The sequence below is a fragment of the Haliotis rubra genome, unplaced genomic scaffold, assembly GCF_003918875.1.
Source record: "Haliotis rubra isolate DU_JTF1 unplaced genomic scaffold, ASM391887v1 Scf9, whole genome shotgun sequence".
NCBI classification, from domain to species: domain Eukaryota; kingdom Metazoa; phylum Mollusca; class Gastropoda; order Lepetellida; family Haliotidae; genus Haliotis; species Haliotis rubra.
In genome coordinates this window covers 1,995,614-2,016,935 of record NW_025767634.1, presented here as the reverse complement: position 1 = coordinate 2,016,935, position 21,322 = coordinate 1,995,614, and positions in this window count along the sequence as shown.

Sequence of the window (21,322 nt, the reverse complement as noted above, 5' to 3'; positions counted from 1 at the left end):
TGGAAACTCTTCTAAATATTTTTGATACAATATGGACTTCAGGGAATTTCCCGACTTCGTGACGTAATGCCATTGTTGTCTCTATACCAAAAGCCTGGCAGGGATCATACTGATCCGTCTAATTACAGACCTGTCTCCATAACGAGTTGTGTCTGTAAAACCATGAAACGAATGGTAAATAATAGATTAACTTCGATAGATTAACTACCATCGATCATTTGGTAGGACTAAAATCCTTTGTTAAAAATGCTATAGTAAATCAACAACATGCAGTATCGATATTCTTTGATCTCGAGAAAGCATACGATACTAGCTGGAAGCATGGCATTTTGAAGGATTTACATGATTTTGGTTTGAGGGGTCGTTTACGGTCTTATCTCAGTCACCGCCACTCTGGAAACGTATGACTTGATGTAATATAATAATACATACATATAAATATCCAAGTCAGCTTGATCTTCTTTATCAAAACCATCCCCGAAGCTCGTGACTTAATCTACACCATAAATCAGTTGAGAATGATAACATGAATCACTCTTTCATTCTCCTTATTCATGTTTAAGTATTGTTTTCATCTGCCATGTGTCCAGCTGGTTGATGTTTGGAAATAGAAACACAAAGACCAGGTTTCGAGATCTCCCATCAACTCCAGCTCAAGGGTTCCACAATTGTTAGAAACACATGGACCAGATTTCTGGAATGTATAGGTACACCTGTGAGAACGTTGGAGGATGTTGTATTTAATACCTTCTTCTAAATGCCCACCCGAGCATGTCTAGAAAGGCTGAACTAGTCGATAAATGATGAACCCGTTACGTTTAATTTAAATGTAATCTACATTATCTGGAGCAACTAACAATTGTGGACGCCTTGAGCTGGAGTTGATGGTATATTGCTCGAAGTGAAGAATAATTCCATAATTCGGAAATCTAAAGCATGACTCTTGTACAGAATTGTGTCATCATTTTGAATACTTGTATCTAATGTATGCAAAGATCCAAATGATGTGTTTTCTCATTTATTTCTATTAAATTCAAATCTACACTCGAAAGTGCACCTTTAACGGCTTGCATTTATGCCTACAATATCTACAATATTTCATATTATATTAAAGGTTTCAGCTGGATATTCTCTGAGTATGAAATCATTCATCAAGCATCTCCAACTGAAATGGCTCCAGCTGCCATCTGCGTGGACATCGTGTCAGCTTTAAATGTAGGAGATGATGCTAACTTCTTAGCATGGGTTACGTGGCCGCCTGAGTTTAGGAGGGGAGGGGGACAGCTTGCAAGACGATCCCACACAGTGAGTGAGTGAGTTGAGTTTTACGCCGCACTCAGCAATATTCCAGCTATATGGCGGCGGTCTGTAAATAATCGAGTCTGGACCAAACAATCCAGTGATCAACAGCATGAGCATCGATCCGCGCAATTGGGAACCGATCCCACCCAGGGAAAACCTTCCACTGCCATCACTGAGGAAATTGAACGACTCCGTGGTATAGTGGTTAGAGCGTCCGCCCGGAGACCGGGAGGTCGCGGGTTCGATCCCCGACCGCGTCATAACAAAAAGACGTTAAAATATGGTCCTTGTTGGTCCCTGCCTGGCGCTCGGCATTAATGGGTACAACGAGGACTGGTCGGCTCGGAGTCAGTATAATGTGTCTGAGTGGGGTGTTCATGCTTCACTGCGGCATAATATCTCAGTGGGCTAGCACTATAAAACCAGCTTAAGTCTGGGCTAGTACAATCAGCCGCACATACACGTACACATGCATGCACGTCGTCATATGAGCGAAATATTCTCAAGCACGACGTAAAACCCAATTTCACCTTACCTCACTGAGGAAGCTATTGATTAAACACATAAAAATATTATGGATGATCGACGACTAAACTGACGTGACATTGTTAGTACTGGGACGTTGAGATTGACTACGTTCCAGGGAATGAATGCGGTTGATAAAGGTTTCAAAACGCTGGTTTCTTTAGGCCTTGACTCCCGGTGAGAAACGCTCATCACTTTCAAGCGGACTGTTTTGGCTCAGCTATTTGTCATGGTTCGGTCTTGGGTTCACCTTTAGGGTAACAAACATCTGCCAGTGGAAACATTCATCGTCTCTCCAAAGAAAAGAAAAAGTCTGTTTCATCAGCTTGCAAGATCATGTCCTCAGTTTTCCGGAATTTCCAAGGAGCCCTACCTCAGGTCATATGACCTGATGACCATTATTATATCAATATGCTGAGGCAACTACATGGGATGTCTTTGCCCACTAAATGAGCATCATCATCAGATAAATTCAGATTCCCTAAATGTCCCATAATTTTTCAAGTTGCAAGATCCATCTACGGTTTAATTCTCAGTCAGAATCTCCATATTGCGCATTTGTGGGGCCTTGTTACTGTTCATCATGTATATTGCACCATTTGTATTTTCACGAGGGGTTTTGTGTGCAAATATGCTATTCGTCTTCATTCAGTCTGAGCATCAGTTTTTTGTGTGAATGAGTCACAAGGGATATATATTGACCACTCTTTATCATTCTTGTCAAGTTTCAATCTACACAATAAAGGAAGTGCTTCACAAATCATGTCTGTGTTTACTATCAAACGAGCAATATTGCCTGCCCAAGTAAATGCGTGATCAGTTATCTGTATTAGCTTAAAAGATTGGAATTAAGTTCTCGTGTGAGTAAGTATGCATGTTTGTGCTGTAGTCATCAATATTTCTAAATACCTCGAGCAAGTGTTAACGACCTTTCGATACGATGACAGGCAATCGGCCAATTCACAGAACGCATTTAATGTTCTGTAAAACATGAGGCACTGGGGACCAAAGTCGAAGCCTGGATCTATTTTTTGAGCCTTCAAATCCCAATACGTTCTCACACAGGGTGTTTTGACTGCATATATTGTATTGTTTTCATCAAAACAGTGAACGGTTACGCCCTTCATCACTACAATTTGTATTTAACTCAGCACCGGGATCTCATCATAGGTACATGTATCCACCAGGCTGGATACATATCACGGCGATACTAAGTCCTTTTCCAAGTTCCGAGTGAGTGAGTGAGTATGGTTTTACGCCTATTTTAGCAATATACCAGCAATATCACGGCGTAGGACACCAGAAATGGGCTTCACACACTGTACCCATAAGGGGGAATCGAACCCTGTCTTCGGCGTGACGATATTATATATTTATTATGTAAACAAAATCTAAATTGTCCCTACCCTACACACTGACTTTTTGGCACCCGTGAAGAGCCACCTCCTCGTGGTGGGTGCTGGGTAACGCTAAGCGTTCTACAATCCCCCGTTGTGGACCCGGGGGTATATTTGGTCTAATTATGTGCCAAAATTCCAACAATATAAAAAACAACAAGAAAAGAAAACTATTAATTTCAATTCAGATAATGGGGAAGATTATAATGAAACATTTTCTATTCATGAACTCCATACTGCTTTTGAGCAAGCTCACGATACTGCTACAGGTGCTGATAACATACATTATCAACTCCTGAAGCACTTACCGGAATCTTGTTTAGAGACGCTCTTACACATTTTTGATGATGTTTGGACGTCAGGGACATTTCCTTCCACATGGCGTGACGCTTAAGTAGTATCAATACCTAAACCTGGACGTGATGATACGGATCCGTCCAATTATCGACCTATTTCACGAACTAGCTATGTTTGCAAAACCATGGAACGCATGATAAATAATCGACTTGTTTGGTACGTGGAAACAAATAAACTCATAACAGATATACACTGTGGTTTCCGGAAAAACAGAAGTACTGTCGATCACCTAGTGCGTTTGGAATCATTTGTTAAAAACGCTCTAATAAATAAACAACACGCTGTGTCTATCTTTTTTTATCTTGCAAAAGCATATGACACTACGTGGAAATATGACATTTTAAAAGATTTACATGGCTTCAGATTGCGAGGCCGTTTTGCCTCAATTTAACTTTTTAACTGACAGACAATTTCAAGTCCGCGTGGGTTATACCCTGTCTGATCATTACAATCAGGATCAGGGTGTCCCACAAGGCAGTATTTTGTATGTGACTTTATTTAGTATCAAGATTTACAGTTTATCAAATTTTTAAATGATACAATAGATGGATCACTTTATGGGGATGATTTTAATATCTCTTGTTGCGGTAAAAATATGCATACTATAGTGAGTGAGTGAGTTAATATTTAACGTCACATCGGCAATATTTCAGCCATATCGTGACGAGAACATTTTGATATTGTAATGGAATATATGTATGAGTATTATAAAACCTGTCGACGAAGGGCAGTAAAACAACTAGAACATCACAGATATACATGTAAAACTAGTAATAGAGTCTAAAACATTTTAACCATAGGGGACAACACAATATAAAAATAGGCTATAGATCACCAACAACTGAAAGTAGGTCACCATACTAGGGTCCATGGGGACTTACAGTACCTTTGCTACCTGCATGGACCCTAGTTGGATTTACACTATCCCTTCAACCGCTGGTGATTGTAGGATAATTTAGCCGAAATCTAAATGAACAAAAATACTACGTTTAAAAACTTGGTATGTGAAAATTCTACTTTGAAAGTTTTGGGACTTACGTACCCTCTCAGGAGGACAATAATTTTACACTACTTCAACCCCCCTTTGAGGGTACAGCCACTAACAATCTAAGTTACTAATCTAAACTACCAATCATTAAAATACATCTATCTACAGAACATGTTAATCAGAATTCATCAATGAAGTCAATTTCTTTTAAAAAAACCAATAATTAAATGAGAATTAACAGTAGTAAAAAGATCCTTAAGTGTTTTTACACTGAAATATTTATCCCTTATGATGGAGAATTCAACACAGTCAAGCAGGATATGCTTGACCGTAACTCTCTCATCACAAGGGATACAAAACGGAGGATCTTCACCTTTTAGCAAGTATTTATGAGTATAACGCGTATGGCCAATGCGACATCGTCGCATAATGACCTCTTCAAATCTGGACTGGCAACCCAAGTAGGTATAACCGATGGTTGGTTGAATTGCATGTAATTTATTGATACCTACTTGGGCATCCCACTTCTTCTGCATAAGATCACGGATGTAAGTTCTAATGCAAGCTTTGTAATCAGAGTAAGGAATAAGAAGTGGTGTCACAGATTTGTTGAGTGCTGCCTTAGCAGCAAGATCAGCCATTGTGTTCCCAGAAATGCCAACGTGGCTGGGTAACCAACAAAAGACGATGTCGCATTGGCCAGTAGCAAGTTCATTATACAATTCAATAATTTCTAATAAAAGTGGATGCTTACAAGAAAGATTTTTAATAGCCTGAAGACAAGAAAGAGAGTCAGAAAAGATGATATATTGTTTATGTTTGGGATGTCGTTGAATATATTTAAGAGCCGTTAATATGGCGTTTGCTTCTGCTGTAAAAATGGAGCTGTTATCTGGTATTCTAGAAGATATTGTTCTGGATCCAATGACCGTGGCACATGACACCGCGCCACCGTCCTTGGACCCATCTGTAAATAAGGATTTGTGTGTATTATATTTAGATTTTAGTTGATTATATTCTTGTTTATATTGTAATTCATTAGTTTCAGATTTCTTAAACTGTGTCAAAGTAAGGTCAACTTCAGGCCTAACCAGTTGCCAAGGAGGAGAAGAAAGAAGACGGGAAGGAGCTATATTTCCCAGCTCAATGCCGGCAGCGGACAGGAATGGCTTAATTCTGTGCCCAAGAGGCGGAACAAGAGAAGGTTTTTTATTGTATAAATCCTCATAGAGGGGATGAAAGACACAGTTAAATGCAGGGTTAGACTCGCTAGAATATAGTTTAGTAATGTATTGTAAGGATAATTTTATCCGACGTTGTGTAAGAGAAGGCTCATCTGCTTCAACATATAGACTATCAATAGGAGAGGTTCTAAAGGAACCAAGACAAAGTCTTAGGCCTTGGTGGTGGACAGAATCAAGAAGTTTTAAGTTGCTTTTGCAGGCTCCACCATATACGATGGAGCCATAATCAAGCTTCGAGCGAACCAATGATCGATATAGGTGGAGCAGGGTAGCTTGATCCCCTCCCCACTTTGAATGAGAAACTACTTTCAATAAGTCAAGTGCCTTCAGGCATTTATTTTTCAAGGATTTGATATGCGGAAGAAAAGTTAAATGGGAGTCAAAAGTTAGACCCAAGAACTTGGCCTCTTTGACAACCTTGATTGAAGTGCCATTTAAGTTTAAGTCTGGGTCCTTGTGTGGCTTATATTTTCTACAGAAGTGTATACAATTAGTTTTTGACTGAGAAAATTTAAAGCCGTTCTCAAGACACCATTTATTTATTTTGTTCAAACATAATTGCAGTTGTCGTTCAATAGTATGCATATTCTTACCGCGACAAGAAATATTAAAATCATCCACAAACAGCGACCCATCGATTGAATTATTTAAAACCTTGGACAAACTATTTATCTTGATACTAAAAAGTGTGACAGACAAAATGCTGCCTTGTGGAACACCCTGATCCTGATTGTAATGGTCAGACAGGGTAGAACCCACGCGGACTTGAAATTGTCTGTCAGTTAAAAATTTGGATATGAATTGAGGCAAACGGCCTCGCAATCCAAAATCGTGTAAATCTCTTAAAATCCCATATTTCCAAGTAGTGTCATAGGCTTTTTCTAAATCAAAAAAAGATCGACACTGCATGTTGTTTTTGAATAAAGGCATTTTTAACAAAGGATTCTAAACGCACTAAATGATCGATAGTACTTCTGTTTTTACGGAAACCACATTGAATATCCGTTATAAGGTTATTGGTTTCCAAGTACCAAACAAGTCGATTATTTATCATGCGTTCCATGGTCTTGCAAACACAGCTAGTCAGTGAGATCGGTCGATAATTCGAAGGATCAGTATGGTCACGTCCAGGTTTAGGGATGGGAACAATAATAGCATCGCGCCATGAAGAAGGAAAGTTTCCAGATGTCCAAATATCATCAAAAATATGTAAAAGAGTCTCTAGACATGATTCCGGTAAGTGCTTCAGAAGCTGATAATGTATGTTATCAGCCCCTGTAGCAGTATCATGAGCCTGGTCAAGAGCAGTATGAAGCTCATGAATAGAAAATAGTTCATTGTAATCTTCCCATTATCTGAGTTGAAATTAATAGTTGTCTTTTCCTGTTGTTTCTTATAATTTTGGAACTGAGGTACATAATTCGATGAGGAAGAGTGTTTGGCCAAAGTTTCGCCAAGTTTATTTGCAATATCAGATTTACTAGCTAATAATTCTTCTCCATCTTTAAGATGCTTAATGCTCGATTGAGCGCCCTTACCTTTTATTTTCTGGATCATATTCCATACCTTTGATATCGGCGTTCGTGAATTTATTTTTGATACATAAGTTCGCCAGGATTGACGTTTATCGTGCTTGAAGGTACGCCGTGCCTTAGCATTTAAAATTTTTAATTTATTCAAATTATGGACCATAGGATGGCGACGGAAATAGTGCTCAGCCTTCTTCCGTGCCTTCCTGGCTTGTTTGCAGTTATCAGTAAACCATGGTTTACGAATGTGTGGATTTGTAGAGGACTTAGGAATGCATTCAGCGGCTATCTTCTTCAGCTCATCAGAGAATAGTTGTATAGGATCAGAAACGTCAATAAACAGATCAGGTTTGAATTTATTAGAAGCAAGCATTTGAAATAAAGACCAGTCGGCCTTAGTAAAGTTCCATCTTGTTGAAGGAGGAACATCTGAAGGAGTCACTGTTTGTACAATGGTAGGAAAGTGGTCACTTCCACAGAGGTCCTCGTGGACAGACCATTCAAATTCGTTTAGTAGTACAGAATCTGAAATTGATAAATCAATAGCGGAATAGGTACCTGTACCAGGATGTAAATATGTGTTTGAGCCGTCATTAAGAATACATAAGTTGTTATTAGAAATGAACTCTTCTAAAAGCTTCCCTTTGGCATTTATCTGAGTACTACCCCAAAGTGGGTTGTGTCCGTTTAAATCGCCCATAATAACACAGGGCTTGGGGAGTTGATCATAGAGAGCTTGAAGTTCAGACTGTTGTATAGAAGAAGATGGTGGAAGATACAGTGAGCACAATGTAAAAGCAATGTGCAAAGTTACACGGACAGCAACAGCTTGAAGCGGAGTAGTAAGATGGACAGGGCTATGGATGATACCACGTTTCAGTAAGATAGAGGAACCTCCAGTTGCTTTAGCTCCAGGAGGGGAGAATACATTGTAGGAAGTATAGCCTCTTACGTCAACTGTATCAATGTTTTTGTAGAATGTTTCTTGTAAACAGATAGCCGATGGTTGGAAATCTTGAAGTAATAGTTGTAAATCATTTAAATTATTCCTAAGACCTCTACAGTTCCATTGTATTAAGGGATTAGTAGTCATTTAAGGTGGAGTTATGGGAGACCGTTCACGGTCTTTTTTCTTCGGAGAATGACTCCGGGAGCGGGTGCTCTGAGGAGAGGACACATCCATGTCCTCTAACACCCCAAACTTATTAAACAGAAAACAAGGGTTTTTCTGTGCTTTGGGTACACGGCCAGATTGCTCTTTTTGCTTTGAGTAATTAACATTTGCATTTTGTTTCTTTTCATTGGAACGAGTAGTTGTTGTCTGAGATGAAGATGTCTGTTGAGAGGGTCGGTTCCGGGTTGTAGGAGACAGTAAAGTTGGAGCAGATGACTCAGTCCAAGTGTAATCAGTCTGGCAACTTACTGAAGTAAAAGAAATAGTTTTAGGAGTTGATGATGAGGCAGAAACAGCAGTTGCATATGATGGCCCTTGTTTTTCTTGAGCGAGAACCACTTTCTTTGCATCGAGGAAAGAAATGTTACGCTCATGTTTGATGCGTGAAATTTTAGATTGTAATTTCCACGTTGGGCAATCTTTGGAAGATGAGGGGTGGTTTCCAGAACAGTTAACACAGGAAGGAGATTTGTTACATTGTGAGCTATTGTCACATTTTCCACCACATCTATGACAGGCAGCTGGGTTTCGGCATGATTTAGAGCCGTGTCCATACTTTTGACAACTGTAACATCTAAGGGGATTTGGTATAAAAGCATCTACCCTTAGATTGCAATAGCCTGCTTTGAGTGAGTCCGGGCGTGTTGGGACACAGAAGGTGAACAAATAAGTATTTGTCTTTATAACTTCATTGTCTTTTCTGGAAGTGAATCTCTTTACATCAATAACACCCTGTGAGTGAAGTTCAGAAATAATGTCGCACACATCCATGTCTGAGAGGCATCTTCCAAAATCGCGGACAATACCTTTACTGCTGTTTAAGGTTCTGTGAGGGGACACCTGCACAGGAACATTAGCCAGGGATTTGGTAGAAAGTAAAATTTGAGATTGGATCTGTTTTTTACATTCTATAAGTAGATGTCCAGATCGCAGCTTTTTCACCTCTTTGACATCTCCTGCTAATCCTTCAATGCCCTTCGCTATGGCAAATGGATTCAAAGGTAGAGGATTGCCATCCGGGGAAGACATTACAAGAAATCGTGCCCAATGGTCAAGGTTGACAGGTGAGACAATATCATCATCCGATGAACACGAATCATCTGATTCGTGAGAGCGTTTTTTTTGGGGGTGCCATGTTAGAAATATATATGATTCACCCTCCTAGCTCCCCACCCACCATGGAGCGTCAACAAGGACGATGCTTCATGTCTGTGGATCTCCAACAGACGGCACCAAGGATACTAGGAGGGTATACTCAAGCAGAAAATATCTTGAAAAGATACATCCTACCAGATTGGCCCATGAGCCACCGCCTTCTGGGCATTAGGACTCTAGGCAGAATACAAAAATAGAAAATGTATGCATGTTTTTCAAAATTCAAATTGTATATTCCAAGAGAAATATTACTTGGCCAAGACCACTGACAAAATATTTTAACAATTTGTGTAGCAAAATAATGCTCAGGGCTCGGCATGACCAGCCGATTGGTTGAACCGGGCCCATTCAACCACCCGTCTAGGTGAAGTAAGGGGCGAAGTGGTGTGTTGGGCAAAGGAACGCTGTTCCTGGAACCAGTGCCCTCAACCACCAGCCTCCCGTCCTCCACCGACACAGGGGCGCAACCCACGGCAAACGGGTTGGTGGACCAAATATCCCCCGGGTCCACAACGGGGGGTTGAAGGGCGCTTGGCGTGACCCAGCACCCACCACGAGGAGGTGGCCCTTCATGGGTGCCTATAAGACAAAACTGTTGTCTTCCAGCACATAAACGGGTAAGATCAAAGGAACCGACACTCAGTTGTCTTCCAGCACATACACCACGTAAGATCAAAGGAACCGACACTCAGGCGTGAAAACAGATCCAGGGATTGAATGAAAAAATCTGACAATGTTGCTGAAATGAAAGAAGAGGTGGTCCGATATTGGGACAGCATGGACCACGACTTTCTAACTTCTTTGATCAGTAGTATGCCCCGCCGCATTGAAGCCTACATTGCTGCCCATGGTGACTTGACAAAATACTAACTGTTCACCTGTCTTTGAATCTGGAGTTATGTTCTGCTAATATTCACATTTAAAACGTGAGTAATGAGTGAAAAACATATATAAAATTACCATCTTTAAATTCTCAATAATTTCTGGTTGTACTGTATGTATGGTTGTGTGTGTAGGTGTGTGTGTGCAGGCTTGTACGACTATTATGTTTAAATATCTATCGAATTTGCTGTTGCAGAATTCCTCTTTTGAAGATGAAACGTTTACTTCTATAATAGTTCAATATTGGCACAGAAGTAATCTCCAACTCCAGCAAACAATTGACACTTGATGTATTTCAATGTTTTATCATCAGTGGGAGCATACCGCCTTTGATCCTTCACATATGGCAATATCTAAAACGAGTTCAGAAGCGTTTAATTTCACATAATCGCACTCTCAGAGTGGAAAGACTTCTTTTACGCCGATTAATCCTTGCACAATGTGCTTTGTTCGACTGTTTTCACACTGGAGAAAAAGGAAACGCCTATCAACACTATCTCATAACAAAAATCCATATTTAACCTCCTGAAGATCTTGGCTTAGAATTTGGGTCTTCAACAAACTAGGTTTGGCACAGGAGGTGAATGGGGAGGTCAGATAGTCAGGCTTGCTGACATGCATTCCAAATGCGTAAATCGATGGTCAGGAGCTTGATTGCCAGACTCGATTATCTACGGACTAAGTCATATGGCTCGAATAGTGCATGCAATGTCTGGCGTGTTAAACAAGGGCGGCTCTATGTGATCTGGGTAGAGGATGAGTGAGGTAGGTGCGCTGATCCGGACGGTCCATCCTATCAGTACGTGTAGCCATGAGGCACTCACCACCATTATGTTGATACTTGTGACTTTGTAAAGTAGCATGATTTAACCGTTACCTTGTATTTGGCGTATAATGTGTTGCTCGGCGTGTAATTGTATTGACCTTTTGTAACCTACTGACAATATAACTCTCCAAATACACAGAATCAGCCTAAAACGCAATCCTTTCTTTAATGGCGTCATGAAATAGGAATATCCTTCGATGAACAGTGTCGTTTGGTTAACCTTACATTGTAAATTTACCTGTTTGATAGCGTTAGACGGTTCAAAACAAGCCGGTGCAGATCAGTTCAGTTTTTCGCCCGTCCATTAATTCCATCTGCTTGTGGGCTTTTGGGTAACCTGGTGGTGGCTGATCATGACGACCTGGGATCCATTCCGGACCTGGGTACAATGTGTGACGCCCTTATCTGGAATCCCCGTAGCTCTAAAAGAGACGTAAAATCAAACGCACTCCATCTGCTGCAAAAATCCCCACTTCATTAATGGTCCTGGTCTTGTGAAGTTCAGCATTTTCTTCCAGCTGAAGGAGTGCGTGAGTGAGTGAGTTAAAATTTAAAGTCACTCCAGCTGAAGGAATCCATACATACATCCTGTGGGCATTTTGTAGACCGGTATCGTCCACAACACGTCCTTACGTCCGCTGACTGACGTGCTAGAGTACTCAAAAGTTATGTTTCGCGAATATATTGGATTCCACCAAAGACAAGCACAGATCCGCCACTCTAAGTGACTCGAACTTCAATCGTTATTGAACCTTTCTCCAGACACATTCTCAATCGACTTTGTGTAGAAGTAACAGTGATTCATCCGTAAAGATGCATGACGTCGTTGCTGTAATGTCACATTCCGGTTCACAGTAATCAAGGTTTAAGATCAACTGTCAAAAACATTCGACAGATAGGTCGAGATACAATATATCCCCAAGCAATCCCCCTGTCAGTCATTGTTTAACAAACTGCTGTCAGTGCAGCTGCTCATAAAAGTTACGACTTGTAAGTCGGTACAACGCAGGGTCAGCACGCTCTGTGACCGTTTTACGGCGGCCTCTAAGCTCTTATCGGTGAGGTGAAGGAATTGTGTCTTCTGTAGAGGCTTTTACTCTTTGAAAAATTCTCACTCTGACTTTGAACAGCAGACTGATAACACCCCAGCTTTAGCCACAATTTGATTTGGTATTGCACCAGGAATCGCCATAATCCATGCAGGTTGGTATGTGAATCAAGGATGTATGATGACTGTATCAAATCCAAAACAGGCTGACCTTGCGCGTAACATGACCTGTCCAGTGAAATATAACATTTTGCGCATGGAATCGCAAAGCATGTTGATAAAATGCTAAAATATCTTGCACAAAATAGTCAACAATTAAAATTAGGTGATGACAATAATTATGTACAAGCGTACAGTAAGGAGCATTTAACTCAACCAGTGAGTAATGTCCATACTCTGCAGCATTTTAAGACTGCATATTAAAATTGAAAAGCAAGCAATTAGTTATATACATATGTTCAATTCATAATACAAACCAACAATCAAATAGTTGACAATAAGATGCCCGCTCGCAGAGGTTAACAGATCTTTCAGGTTTAGGGCTTAATACTATGAGTCCCTTGCAAATGAAAAGTCATACATTCAAGCAAAATAAGCTTTATGGTGAAACTTTCACAAGAGAGGCACCTGAGGTCGTCACCATCTGTTTTAATCATATATCCGTCAGTACACAGACTGTGGGTAATACGACCTCATCATGTCTTGAATGACAATCCACGCAGGTCCATGTGAGATTGACTGCTGGTATAAACGGATATATAATTTGTTGATTCCTACGCGGGTGTCGCGTCGTTTTGGCATAAGACTATCCCACGAACGGTGACCATGAAATTGATATATGTTCCCACAGTCCTGATGCCTTTGTCACTTTTTATAATAATATAGGAATATTTTACACTGTTATGTAGTAGTTGTGGATAGGAACCTTCAGAGAATGTTGAGTTAGCACCACGTTCATACAACATAAGCCCTCTCACTCCAGGAATGCATTGTTCTGTTTCAGTGTGGTCCCTGGTATGGTGATCTACCTTCAGTTGTTGGCTGTCTATAGCCATTTTTTATATTGTATTGTCCTTATTTAAAATCCAATTTTAGAGAGCGATGCTAGTTTTATTTCTTGATACTGTGAAAGTCCTGTTGGTTTAACTGTCCTTCGATGACAGGTTTTTACAATTTACATGTATTTATGGTGAATTTTTAACTTGTTTTAGTCACGATATGGCTGAAATATTACCGATGTGACTGTAAATCTTAACTCACTCACTCTGTGTCAGTGATCCATTTATATAATTGTCATCCCATTTGTGCCTATACCACCCAAAAGAATCGAGATTCGAGAGATAATCAAGACTGTTTGTTCTCTGGCGTTCGAGTTTTATAGTTCCAAATTAATGACATTTTTCTTTGGTTCCTCGCAAGCAAATATAGGAAACAGATGTCAAGGGGGGCTATTAAAGAGGTTCTGTGAAGAAAAGTATATTTCATCCCCGTGCTTCACCCCTGGGAATATGGAAATAGTCGGGCAGTGTTTACATCATTTCTTGAAAGAAAAGCAACAGTGTCTTCTAAAGCTTTATATGGCATGTTCGTTCGACGGACCTTGTACAAAGAAACAGTAGATGGTTCAAGGAGGAGTGACACGTATTTCTGATCTATTTCTAATGCTATTCTCTAAATGCAAAACATCTACATCAACAGCACAAATTGATGGCTGAAAACATGTGGTGACACCAGGTGTTTGTAGGACCTGCTTTACTGGTTTGACCATCATTCAGTCATTAACAAATCAAATGCGCAAGGTGTTAGTGAGTGAGTGAGTTATTATTTAACGTCACATCGGCAATATTTCAGCCATATCGTGACGAGAACACTTGACATTGAAATAGAATATATAGAGAGATTATAAAACCTGCCGACAAAGGACAGTAAACCAACTAGAGTATCACAGATATATATGTAAAACTAGTAATTTAATCTAAAACATTATAGGGGACAACACAATATAAAAATAGGCTATAGATCGCCAACAACTGAAGGTAGATCACCATACTAGGAGCCATGGAGACTTACATTACTTTTGCTACCTGCATGGATCCTAGCTGGATTTACACCATCCCTTCAGCCACAGGCGATTGTAGGACAATTTAGCCAACAGTTAAAATAACAAAAACACTACGTTTAAAAATGTGATAATTTATATTTTACTTTGAAAGTTTTGGGACTTACGTACCCTCTCAGGAGGACAATAATTTTACGGTACTTTAACCGCCTTTGAGGGCACAGCCACTAACAATCTAAGTTAACAATCTAAACTACCAATCATTGAAATACATCTATTTACAGAACATATTAATCAAAAATCATTAATCAAATCAATTTCTTTTAAAAAAACAAGAATTAAATGAACATGAACAGTGTTAAAAAGATCCTGAACAGTTTTAACATTGAAATATTTATCCCTTATGATGGAGAATTCGACACAGTCAAGCAGGAGATGCTTGACTGTGACTCTCCCATCACAAGGGATACAAAACGGAGAATCTTCACCTTTCAACAAGTATCTGTGAGTATACCTTGTATGGCCAATGCGACATCGTCGCATAATGACCTCCTCAAATCTGGACTGACAACCCAAGTGAGTGTAACCAATATAAGGTTTTATTTCATGTAGTTTATTAATACCCACTTCTTCTGCATCAGATCACGGATGTAAGTTGTAATGCCAGCTTTGTAATCAGAGTATGGAATAAGAAGTGGTGTCACAGATTTATTTAGTGCTGCCTTGGCAGCACGATCAGCCATTGTGTTCCCAGAAATGCCAACGTGGCTGGGTAACCAACAAAAGACGATGTCGCACTGGCCAGTAGCAAGCTCATTATACAATTCAATAATTTCTAATAAAAGTGGATGTTTACAAGAAAGATTTTTAAATGTCTGTAGACACGAAAGAGAATCTGACAATATTATATATTGTTTATATTTACGGTGTTTATTATTATATTTAAGAGCTGTTAACATGGCTTTAGCTTCTGCTGTGAAAATAGAGCTGTTACCTGGTAGTCGAGAAGAGATTGTTCTGGATCCAATGACAGTGGCACAAGCCACCGCACCACCATCCTTGGACCCATCTGTAAATAAGGATTTATATGTATTATATTTACTTTTTAATTGATTATATTCTTGTTTATATTGTAATTCGTTAGTTTCTGATTTCTTAAACTTTGTCAGTGTTAGGTCAACTTGTGGCCTCACTAATTGCCAAGGAGGAGAAGAAAGAAGACGGGAAGGAGATGTATTCTCCAACTCAATCCCAGCAGCTAAAATATATTGTTGGATTCTTATCCCAAGAGGTGGAACAAGTGAGGGTTCTGCCCATGGCCAAATTTCTGACAGTTAAAACATCTCAGAGGATTTGGAACATACATGTCAATTTTGATGGAGAAGCATCCTACTTTAAATGAGTGAGGTAAACAGAGTACATCAAACGTTAGCAAGTAAGTATTCGAGGGTGAATATATACCGTCCTTCTTAAAGCTGAAACGTTTAGCCTCGACCACTCCTTGCATACGTAACTGACTAACAATGTCATCAGTTGACAGATCAGCAAGACTCCTATCTCGGTCTCGGATGATTCCTTTGCTAAAATTTAGAGACTTGTGAGCATAGCATTTGACAGAGACATTTGCAAATGATTTTGCTTCCAGAAGATTAGCCGCTTGCTCTCTCTTTAGACATTCTATGAGAATTGAACCCGATCTAGTTTTGGTAACATTTTTGACAGTCCCAGCAATTCCTTGAATTGTTTTTCTAGTAGAAAGGGAGAACAAGTAGTTAACTTTTTCTCACTTGATTCAGCAACAATAAATCGAGGCCATCTGTTACGTTCGGAATAACATAGTCTGGTAATGGAATCATCCTCATCGTCAGTATCATCAATGTGATAACGTTTTTGCTTTTTGGGGTTTTGGTTTGCCATGGTAATATATTTGTGTTTCACCCTCCTGGATCCCCACCCACCATGGAGTGTCAACAGGGACGATGCCTAATGCCTGCGGGCCTCCAACAGGCGGCACCAAGGATACCAAGAGGGTATACTCAAGCAGTAACATTACAGATAATGTACCACAAGATTTGCCCATGAGCCATCGCGTTCTGGGCATAAACTCTAGGCAATTTATAAAATCAACTAATTTTGAAATAAGGTTCAGCTTGATAAACAAACTGGGCCAAGACCTAAATTGAAACGACAATTTCGGAATTCAACAATTATATGCAAATACAAAATAATACGCAGGGCTTGGCATGACAAGCCGATTGGTTGAACCGGGCCCATTCAACCACCCGTCTAGGTGAAGTAAGGGGCGAAGTTGTGTGTTGGGCAAAGGAACACTGTTCCTTGACCCAGTGCCCTCAACCACCAGACTCCCGCCCTCCACCGACACAGGGGCGCAACCCACGGCCAACAGGTTGGTGGACCAAATATACCCCCGGGTCCACAACGTGGGGTTGAAGAGCGCTTAGCGTTACCCAGCACCCACCACGAGGAGGTGGCTCTTCACGGGTGCCCGCGCAAGGTGCTAAAAACACCATGTAAATGACATATATGATGGGGTATCATCACGCATCATGTTGACAAACGACGTGTCACATTTAGTAAATTCCTTTGAATGGCAGCCTTAGCCTTCATGGATTAACGTACAAAGCCTTTCAGTTGATGAAACACTTATTGAAACACTGAGATGAAAAGAAACTTTTCTTTTTCCACGGCATATGAAATGCAATAAAATTTGTTTTCTGAGGTGCCAAGCAATTTCGAAATGTTGGCATCAGAAGACTGTTACGGGTTGATTCCCAAATTGAAACTAATGCAGTAGTTATCCGGAAGTCATGTTGTGAGAAACCAACAAACAAACCATTCACAATATCAATAGTTGTGGCACCTATTGGTGGAATATCCGCTACACTTTCAAAAAGTATAAGTTTACTTTCTCTTTTTCACTAGTTGTATAAAGGTGGAGTAACAAAACAAATCATGTTCTGGCATTGTAGAACGTCAAGTAAAGTTCCACTTGTGAATACCTCCACTTGTCTTCCTACATTCCCAGACGGCAATTTCATTTCGCCTTGTTTGGTCGTTCTTAAGCCGCGGTCACATCTTACGGTCATGAACGTTGTTCTACTGGACCGTAGTGATTAACGTAGTAAACCGTAGTTTGATCGTAGTGCCATGTTACCACGGTGTACTACGGACATCGCAACGGTGCAGTAAGGTCAATTACGGTCTACTAGGGAGGACTAGGGTCAACCACGTTCAAACTTCTGTAACAGTAGGGTTCGGGCATTCAAGCTAACCGTAAAGATATTGTTGAAATGTCTTGGTCTAACCATGTCCAAATCATGGGTTTGCAGAAGTTCAAGGTACGGTCATAACTACGGTGGTCTACGTTGAACTACGTCGAACTACGTTTAACTAAGGTCAAATACGGGTCTACTACGTTCATTCCCCACTACGGTCAACTACGTGCGTGTCCGTAAGATGTGACCGCTGCTTTTGAAATAATGTTACTGGTAGTTAAAACAAGGGCTCGTAGGTGTTGTTTTTCGACCATGCAGATTTGGATTGTATAAACGCAGGAAACACATTAAAAAGCTGGGAATGATTTCTACCAATGGGTAACAAGTTCACGAGTCCACGAAAAATACAGAATTACTGATTCACAAATTTCCTTTTCAGACAAAGGACTTTGATACATGTTCATACAAATGAACTATATATTGTTAGAATGGTAAACGTTTTCTGAACTTCTTATAAAGGTATTTTTGATTCGTATGAATCTTGACTGAAATGGAGAATTCCTCCAACTGAAATGTAACGAAACGATCAGATCCACTCGTAAATCCACTAAGTATCAGACTGAACTTTAAATCGTGTTTTTAATCATTTCGAATTTCCATTCTCATTACTTTTATGTTTCCTCTTATTATATATCATAGCTCTGAAAACTCCTTGACATATCTATATGACCCTTGAATGAGCTCAGCTATCATGTTTCTATTTCAAACAGACAACAAAATACAAACCTGCTACTATTGCAGGAATTCAGTTACCTTCAATTGATGTAATATGCTGAAATTCAGATAAGTCACAGTGACACTTTGTCTGTTTCGGATTATATATTTAATGTCAGAATCCCATGAAGACACTCCTACGTTTATTTACAGTACAACTACCAACGGCATTATCAGATCAGGTAAAAAGGTTCCAGATTTGATTCAAATTAATTCTTATACCAGTTCAGGGGAAATCTATGTTTATGATGAAACTCTGTAGCAAAGCATAGTTTATGCAAAAGCGATTGCAAAAGACTCTCAGTTGTCAAAGTGATGGCACTTACACCAGGATCACCTGATTGTACGTTGGAATCAAATTCTAATCTAATGCCTTGGCTATTTCTGAAAACAAACATAGAAAACATGCAGGCCTCGCAAAACCTTTCTTTTTCATCCATGGCCACGTGAAAGTGCATGTACAATGAATCAAAATAGAAAGTATACTGAAGCTGAGAAATAATCTGCATGCATAATGTACTTTACAACCCGCGTTTCCATTATGTTGCTGAGCATTCTGTCAACTACATGAGATACCTATTAGCATGGTGGCAACAGCCAACTTGATGAATATATTTTACTATATCGGTGTTAAGACGTTGACTACATGCACATGATCAAGTGCATTGCACTGGTTAATTATTTACAAGTAATTAAATATATCGTCGCCTGAAAGTGTTCTAAGTCCACTTTTGACAAAATTAAATTTAGTATGTTCGGGTTAGGTTTTATAGCATAGATTATTACACTAGCAACTTTTTACAGTGCTATCTAGCTTTGAAAGTGTTTCTTCAAAAACTCATTTTGTTCTATGTCCATGAAAATCACATGTTGTTATTTTTCGAGTGTTCTAAGTTGTCAAATGACCAATGAGCACGCACAATTGGATCACAATAAGATTTACCAATTTGGAGGTGATTTTCATCATGGAAATGGAACATTTTACCTTTGTTCTTATTTCAGCTTTATTTCATTAAATATTGTTCTTATGGAAGTAAAAAAGGTTTAAACGACAAAAATACAACCTGTCAAAAAATAAATAACAATAAAATATCATATAATAATAATAAGGCAGAGTTTTAGCTGTGTTTCTGACACATAGAACACTTTGGTCTCGAGAAAAAACACTATTTTCTTTGGTCAAGTGTTCTATCTCAAATCATTTTTAGTGAATTTCTTATTTATTTCAATATATTGAGTGTACAATGCGCTATTTTCTTATACTGTTTGACATGTCCCATGCATGTGCAAAATTCCAAAGAATTCGATTGAATAGTTTAGAAGATATTGTTGTACTAAACTTCAAGATCGATTTTCTCGAAAAAAGGTTTTTATGACTTAGTACACTCTGGTTTTCAGGCGACGATATGTCTACATACGTCACAAGGGTCGTACACATTTGCATCAAGCATCAATTTGCATTCTTTTAGAATCTTATGGACAAAGTTTAATCTCTTTTCAATAGACATCCATGCATCTTTAAGAACGATGACGGAATAATCTTTGGAAATCATGTTATTGGGGTCATCTATGGACCAGTTGAATAAGAGGTCTCTGTGTCTCTCTGTGTCTAACTGTAAATGATTGTGTCCCTTGTGAACGCCAGTAACTTATATGGAGTTCGAATCCCCTCGTCGGGCTTCTCAAAAGTGGTATACATCTTGGAACTGCATAGGTTCGGGCATTCCTCCCACATTAAACTGACACAAGGTGATATAACTGGAATATTGTATAAAAACCAGCATGCACAGTCTGCCACCTGGCCTGGCCCTATTTGTTACTGACCTTACAGAGTCGAATAGAGTCACTTTTGTGGCCAGATGTGGGGGAAGTGAATGCTTCGTCCAGGCAACTCTCAAACAATTGTTTACTCTTGTCTTCTTGGGCATACTTGGAAGGCAGGCGCGTAGCAAGCTAATGTTTTCGAGCAAGCCCGATAGGTTGCAAAGCTTTATATTCAGATAGTATTGAGGGCTTGCCCAACCTTTTCAGCAACAATCATGAGTAAGCCCGGACTTCTTTTTATAATGGTAGCTACGCCCCTGGATGGGATCTTCAAATCGTTAAATCAACTGTATACGTAGTAACATTTTTCGGAATTGCAAGTATTCGACAGCTCTATTTTCACCCTGTTCGAAATGTTCGATAAGTAGTTTCCTGTGCACGGCTCAACTTCTTAATTCACAGTTCAAGCCACGTTTAAAAACAAAGCATCAATAACACCAGTGGTGTAAGACTTTTCCAATACTAAACTGTCTGCAAAGAGAATAATCACCTTGGCTGGAGAACGTGTTACTCGTAGCTTCTTGTTACACTGTGACCGTTCTACAAATATTGGATCTGATAGCAGAACCACTGGTCTCCACACGTTCTTGAGTTACACATGAAATAGTATAATGAGATTACGTAACGTTGCCGGGGGATACTAACTGCAGTCTTCTTTGTGTGCTTTATACAGAAACCTACGCAGATCGTAGTTCAATCCGTTGCCGTTTAAATTGTCTATTTTGTTTTGTTATTACCAGTATTCCTTTCAAGATACTGTGATTTCGTGCAATTAACCTGTTTTAGAAACCACTAACATCAACTGCGATGTCTTTTGTTGGACCTTCTGGTATATACTGTTGTCGCCAAATGGCAATTTCTTCGATCTTGAAAATGCACGCCAACGTTAGTTTTCTGCTGTGTGTTTAAAAGTAGACTACTGAAAAGTCTATGGTAGAATGTAATGAAAGTGTTAGTGTCATGGTTTGAACAGGTTAGAACACTCGGTATTAAACCATGGGT